This window comes from Rhea americana, unplaced genomic scaffold (genome assembly GCF_003343005.1).
Source record: "Rhea americana isolate MKP2758 unplaced genomic scaffold, rheAme1 scaffold_12, whole genome shotgun sequence".
In the NCBI taxonomy this organism is placed as follows: domain Eukaryota; kingdom Metazoa; phylum Chordata; class Aves; order Rheiformes; family Rheidae; genus Rhea; species Rhea americana.
Genome location: NW_028185261.1, coordinates 8,561,425 through 8,568,691, shown reverse-complemented (window position 1 = coordinate 8,568,691; position 7,267 = coordinate 8,561,425). Strand labels below are relative to the sequence as shown.

The 7,267-nt window shown below is 38.8% G+C and overlaps 1 protein-coding gene across 2 annotated transcripts in view; it reads left to right on the top strand.

Annotated features, from left to right (window-relative positions):
• The first annotated feature begins 442 nt into the window (after positions 1 to 442).
• PPIG (peptidylprolyl isomerase G) overlaps positions 443 to 7,267 on the top strand; it is a 30,781-nt gene continuing 23,956 nt past the window's right edge. The window contains exon 1 of one of the 2 annotated variants that reach the window (XM_085323354.1): positions 443 to 500. The gene's annotated coding sequence lies outside the window, so the exon portion shown is untranslated. The remainder of the gene's footprint in view (positions 501 to 7,267) is intronic. The other variant, XM_085323362.1, reaches the window with a different exon arrangement.

Here is a 7,267-nt window from a genome sequence, read left to right as displayed (position 1 = left end):
GCCGCGGGCGGCGGCGGGCCGGGCCGCTCCCGCCACATGCTGTGCTCCGCGCTGCAGGCCTCTGGCGGGGAGCGGCGCCCAGAGGAGCGATCATGGCTGGCAGCGGGGTCCCTGCGCCGCGGCTACGCCGGGATTTTCTCCCGAGTAACGAGTTTCAGACTCGTTTTGTTGGCAGCCGAAATCAAACTAAAAGCGCTGCATTTTTGCGATTATACTTCGAGTTGTTGGGAAGAAGGGAAGCTTAGGAAGAAAAGAAGTACGGTTTATTGAAAAAATGCGGCTAAACAGCTTCAGTCACTCTTGTTAATATTTGTCTAGGTTTTGACTAGTTAAACTTCATTATGTTCTAATTATCCTCTAATGCTTGTTTTAGGATGAACATGAGACCTTTTATTTTCTCTTATATAAGTTGTATCTGAACTTCTGAGAAATATTATTTATTTTTCAGGTGTCTGTTCCACATTACCTGCAGAAGGGCCTGTTCTTTGTGCAGGGAAAAGGTTTTTGCATTATCTTTTTACTCGATTTGTTTCACTATTCCCATTCATTCATGCAGTGGAGTCCTGCATGACTTGAGTGCATCATGACTCAAGTTTGTGGGTGCTGCCACAATAAAAACATTAGGAAAATACTGAAATCGCACATACCTTATGAAGCRATAGTTTATCTTAATCTGAAGAGTGTGTAAGTAGCTCCATTTATCAGAGTTTTTTATTTTTTAAGATTTGAAAAATGTCTAGTTTCTACTGTRTGAAGTGGATATGAAGGGGACATATGAAGAATAGTAACATCAGTAGTCCTCTGAGAGCACCATTTGGGACYGTATTTCTTACTAAGGCTTCCCATTTTTACAGTCCTCTTTTGTGAAGCTGAAAATTTGTTTTGAAGTTAGCTAGATGACATCAAACTGATACCAAAGAAGATTTTTCCTCTTAGGATCTCAGAAAATATTCTGTGGATTATAAGGGTAATTGGCGTGAAGAATATGTGTATTGCAATGGAGGATAGTGCTCTGCTACAGCATGATGTCTTTTATCACCAGATCACTCCTCCATGCCACCTGCGCTTAGCATCAGTCTCCTGTTTSGGAGCGCAGAGTCAGTGAGTGCCAGGGAGCAAAGCTGGCCGTCTTTCCAAATGGAGTGAGGGTTAGATAGGAGACTAAGTTGAGACTGGAAGCAGGACTAGAGATAAAGTAATAGTAAAAGGAGGAGAACACAAGAGTAAAAGATGTTAAACAAGCTTTTTTGGTTATGGCTTGCAAATATGGGTGGCATTAAAAACTCTGTTTCCTACTGTTAGGTGGTCTTGCCTTATTCTAAACTTCAGTAACTAAGGAGAGGAAGACTTTTCTCTTTGGGAGTTTATTTTGAGGATCCTCTAACTACAAAAGCTTTTACTTGCTCCATTAATTAGATGTTAAAAAAAATGTGTGGTTCAGCAAAACTTTTCACTTGCTATTGGCAGGAGCATGTTTAGATATTTTATCATTTTTCTCGTTCTAGGTTTCTCTGTACTGGAAAATAAAACAAGAACATGGTTTTGTGGGCAGACTACCTTCTCAGCTAAATATTTTTGTTCTCCTGGCTGGGATTTTGTAACTTGTGYGTGCATTCTTTGTATACTTTGATACAAGAAGATGGAGTTCATGTTAATCATTGTAAAAATTCACACTAAAAGTGATGTAAATGAACTTTACAGCGTAGTGGTGTAGGAGTACATGCCACATATTTAGTTAGGACCTAGCTGATGATCAGATTTACTCAAACTTCAGGCCCTTTCCTTATGTCTGTGGAGGACAATGGTTGATATTGCCAGGTATCTCTTCACTTGATTGGGGAAAACTGGGGTAGAGGGGAGAATACTCAGCAAATCAAAAAGACTTTCAGAAGACCTTCAGCATTATTTTGGAGAAGAAGGTTTGATGGAAAGCMGTGTCAATCACTTTTTTTTTCCTGAAAAATTTTTGAAAGTTGTTGGATTTCTTTTAAAACCACTGGAGGGGCAGCCAACTTTGAAAACCTGTAAAATTTTCTTGGTGACRTTGAGTAGGAAGTCTTGCTACATAAGTTCCATAGACCTGTGTAGAATGTGAATGTTTTATTTAGAAAAAAGGAAAAGTTTCAGGTWCAGGATATTTTCTTCACGGTCATGTGGACTTAAAACATGTTCAGGTGTAGTACCATATTTGTAAGCCTGCTGGCAACAAAATCCTGTGCTGATAAATCAGTAAAGTGAGAACTAACTTTCTTAGTTGTCATTGCTGCCATTTCAGACTCTTTGATTGCAGAACAGAGAGGAAGAGATGCTGGTGTTTAGGGAAGTGATGGAGGTCAAGGATAGGCTGGTTGGATTTTTGTTGTTCATGTCTTTGGTATCATGCTATCATTTAACAACTATAAATTTGTTTCCGGTGTAATCCATACTAGAACAAGCATTTAGCATTCTTGGTCTACAGTTTCACTGTCACTTTAACCCAATATGTGCTGCTGCCAAAATGTTTTCTTGCAGGGGAAGTTGAGGGGGTAGTTTTCTTGCAGATCAGTGATCAGTATGAGTTTTATGCAGGTGGATTTATGAGCACTCCAGTCTGGTAGCAGCCCATGTGTACACTGAATTCAAGTGGTTGTGGAATCACAGCGTTAGTCAGCTTGATGGATGTTCATGGCCATCAGCTCTTCTCCAGTGTATGACACATGCTGGTATTGCAGTTGATCCATATCTGTGAGTGCTTCCTAATTCATTTCAATCGAAAGGAGCTAGCTTATATTATGTGGTTACAATATTATATATTTGATAGCATAGGTAATTTTGACAGGAAAAAATCCTCTAGGCATACTTTTAAGCGTATCAACAAATATGAGTGATAACCTGCAGCAGAGAGGTGCTTGTAAATAGCTTGCGACAGTWACCTTTTTTCCATCAGCACAGCTCAGTTTGAAAGGGGACAGCTGTCTTCAGCCTGGCCAGAAGTTGGCCAACTTTATCCTACAAATAACTGAACAAAATAATGATGCTGGCACAGGTGTGAAGAGATGTGAACCCTGACTGACACAGCTTGTGATGCATGGGTTCTAGATGTACCTGTTCTGACAAAGCTGTATATTTTTGCTGTATTTGTTTTATGACRGTGTAGATACAGAGTTCAGCTTAGTGTGGATTTGGGTTTATTGACAAGCCTTCTCTTTCAGGTATACTGAAGATATTTTATTGGCATTGTTTCTACTTAGACTTAGTCAGAGGCTCCTCTAGGTGATGGTTGAGAATGATGAATGGCTTGCACATTTCAGGATATTACTTGGGTTGCAATATCATCCTTTCTCTCAGAGTTTTGGAAAGAAGAATTGAGTTGAMTTCCCAGAGTTGCCTTTCTGGATAGCATTTTTGTGTGTACACACATAGTGGAAGTCTTTGGGTTGACTTCTGGCTGATCAGTTAATGACATGAACGTTCATTTAGTAACTTGATATGATTTATTTATTTTAATTCTAAATAATATYTGTTTGTGTGGGATTAACGAGGTAATAGTTGAAAAGAGTATGAGTGTGGAAAAAATAGTTGGATTAAGTTAAAGATAGGCCTCATTGACAGGGTTCCTTTTTGGAGAATTGGACTGGAAAAATACAAGAGAAGAAGAAAATGTAGTATAGGACAATTTAAAAACMGAAATGTATCTGACTTTGAAATCAAAGATACACAGTAAACTACAGAAGAGAAAAAGTACTGACTGCAAAGGCTACTTAAGGATATTGAAGGGGAAATGTTCACTTAACTTACAGGTAGTTAGGATAAATGTCATTATCCACTGTATTTATTCCATCAGCTCTCTCCTGCAAGAACACCTAGCTCTCCCTCCCCATCCCTTTCCATTAAGTTTTGATTCTGTCTTCTAAATGGTTTCAAGGATGAGATATTCCTGGATTATTTAGGGAGGTATTTACAACAGCTGCTCAAGAGTTAGGTATGTTTATTTGGCCTGATAATTGTTCAGTTAGGGTTTTCATACCAAACACTTGACACAATTGCCATTTAGAACCAAATGCTGCCAGCATTTAGGGAAGATTGTTGGAGGATTTAGGGAAAGTGCAGGGGACACTGGAGGTAATGGGGAAAGTTATATTGGTAGATAGATCTGAATTTATTACCATTTGTGGGATAAGGATTTAGAGCATGTTCTAGGCTTTGTTTGTTCTACTCTTCATGAGAGAATGTAGATGAACTTACCAAATTGAGCAAAAGTTGATGAGAATGAAAATTCAGGTAGAATTCTCTCTTCCTTCTCTCTTCCACTCTTCTTTACAAAATCAAGTTAAAATTGACTGCTCTAGGTATATTGACATTTATTCATGATTTAGCTTTAATCATTAYCAATATTTGTAGTTAAAATTGTGTTATGTATTAAGATAGTGTGTATTTATTTTGACTAAAATCATGTATATAAATGTTCRTGCCTTCCTCTTCTATTTGTCAAGCAAACTGCTCATAAAGCAGAAATTGAATATTCCTCACTTAAGTACAACAGCCTAGTGTCTAAAGTTCAGATACAGTTGAAGAGTCATCTACTGTAGGCCCTTGGATGCCTTAGTTCAGCTACATTGACTTGCGGTTTTATCACCAGAACAATTTTTTGTTTAATCACCAAACCATGTTTATTGTAGCATTTGTTCTAAGAGGTTTTCCTGAAGAAGACCACCGCCACTACCCCCCACCACGGGGCTGTTTTCTGCTGTGGACAGTGCATGTCCGCAGATGGGTGTCCTTCAGGCTGCTTTCAGTTCTGAAATAAGTCTGTYCTCTCCCACCTTCCCACCTCCTTTTTTCCTCACTCATGCTGCCTCCTTCCTTGTGCTGGCTCAGGAGTTTGTGCAGCAGTTTCATGAACTGGTCAGTGTCTGCTAACCTAACAACAGCAAAATTTTCAGCTACATGAGTTTCCCCTATTTGTTTCTCCTTGTGGCTGCAAAACTAGTACTGATAGAGGAGAGGGAGGGGAGTTCCAAGACAGGAGCAAGAGGCCAAGGTAGGGCTGCTGCTTTTGACAAAGGCTCTGGCTTGTGTGAATTAATGTATTCATTAGACAGCTAAGAGGACATCTACTGAGGTTCTGTATGTTTGCGAAGTCTAGTCAGGCTGAATTGCATAAATGATGAGCTGCTGTCTGGTGTTTCATTTAAATCAGTCCTGCGTTCTTGGAATTTTCAGTGTATAATCTTGGCAAAATGTTTGGAGTGACATTGTGCACAAGGGTATAGACCAACATGATTACATTACAGTCTTTTGATTTCTTATAGCCTCTAGTTCTTAAGCTGAGAGTGACAGATGGCAACAGTAGAGTTTTTCTAGGCTGTTCAGTGGCACAACTACTAGTTCATTTCTAGAATAGATTATGTATGCAGTATGTCTAAAATACAGATTTTGATAGTGTTTTCTGGCAATAAAATAAAATTTGAACTGAAAATATATAGGTTACATCCCAAATGCTGGAAAAAGTACTCCAGTCTTAACAGTCTTTCTGCCATCATCATGTTTGTTTCCTCTCTGAAGAAATTCAGAAAGGTTGGGTCATCAGAAAAGGAAAAGAATATCATACTTGTGCATGATATTGGAGGGCTAGAGTTGCAAATGACACAAAGGGAAGTTACTACTTACTAAAAATAAAGGGATTCATACACTCAAAGATCTGGCAAAAGTTACATTACAGTTCTCAAGATAAATAATCAGTGGCATGAAAGGAGGAGAAGCAATACAAAACTGAAGTCATTTCACTTAGCAAAAATTGTGGAAGACCTAAGTCTTTATTTTTTGATGTAGAATGGTCTGAATCCTAATCAGAGCAACTTCTGATACCACAGTGAGAGGAATCCTGGAAACACATTTCTAAAAAATTCAATGCTTAGGCCTAGGTATCAAATTGTAACCACAATCAGATATTTTCACTCTTTGACCATTCCTTTTTAATATTTATGGCAAAAAAACTGATGTTTCTGAAAGTACCCCTACTTATAATTATTGCAAAAAACTTGATGAAAAATTATTAATATTTTATTGCTTATTTCTTTACATTCAGGCTCCAAAATATAGCTTACAAAATCAGGAATAGCCTGCCACTTACATGGTTAGGAAGTTGATCACATAAGCTCCATCTGTACTTACTGCTGGGGAATTCTGGTGTTTCCTATCTGAAAGATTGGTGATAACAGACTAAGATAGCCCTGATCAGAGCTGCCTCACTGTGTGCACTGTGGGAATTACTTATATGAACAGCTAGAGTTTAACAAGGAAGAAAACCTCCTTTTAAGTAGTGAAGGACASAAATATTTATCATGTACAGAATTTTCCTTTGGTTTGCATTTAGTGTTCTTAATATGTCAACTTTTCAGAACTGTCTAATACTCAGTTTGTGCCCAGTCATGCTTTTGTATGAATTCAGTAGCTTATTCCTTGCATTGAGTTCTTATTTTCCAGTGAGAACTTCTTTCTGTGTTGAAGAATTGTCTGTCAGTGTGGGTATTCTTAATTTGCTGCCCCAGTTAGGCACAGAGTGCAGTTGTATGACTGTCAGCTCTGGACCGCACCAGTGCTGCTGTTGGCCTCTTCACTCCAGCCCTGCTTGCGTGGCTCTGCTTCCATCCCCTGCACCACTGCATGTTGCTTGTYTGCCTGTGTGGTAAGCTGCTGCAGAAACCTAAGGGTATAGCAGGCTGTTCAGATTTCTTTTTTTTTTTTTCTTTTTTTTTTTGTGAACCAGCCTGCAGTGATAGCAGGTGAATGCTTGTGTCAGTGAGGCAGGGAAGGTACCATCCCAGGTAGTTGGCTTTTTGTACTTCTGCATGTTACAAGCAGCACGTGCACTCTCGAGCAGGTGTAGTTGTGGTTAAACAGTTCAAAGGCAGTTGCAGTAAGGTGTTCGAGAGCACCCTCTGATCCCAAAGCTGACTCTTGTTTCTGTGATTTGTATTTTGTTTTGAAGACACTAGAATTCTAGGAACAAATGACTTAAAGCAGTTATCTTACACCATCTAGAGAGCCAGAAGGCTTAAAACTTTATATTTCCTATACATTGTAGTATCTTTTYTTTTGTATTTCTCAGTTTGAACTATGACACTCAAGCTTAAGTTAAAACTATTGCAGCAAGCAGTAAAAATAAAGTCACTCCTTTGGGTCCGCAAAGCAAAACATGAAATTGACTTAAAAGTACTTCAGGCTTTCAACCTTTGAAAATATCTTTGTTTGCTATCTGTCTCTTAGGGATTCATTTTCTGATCTA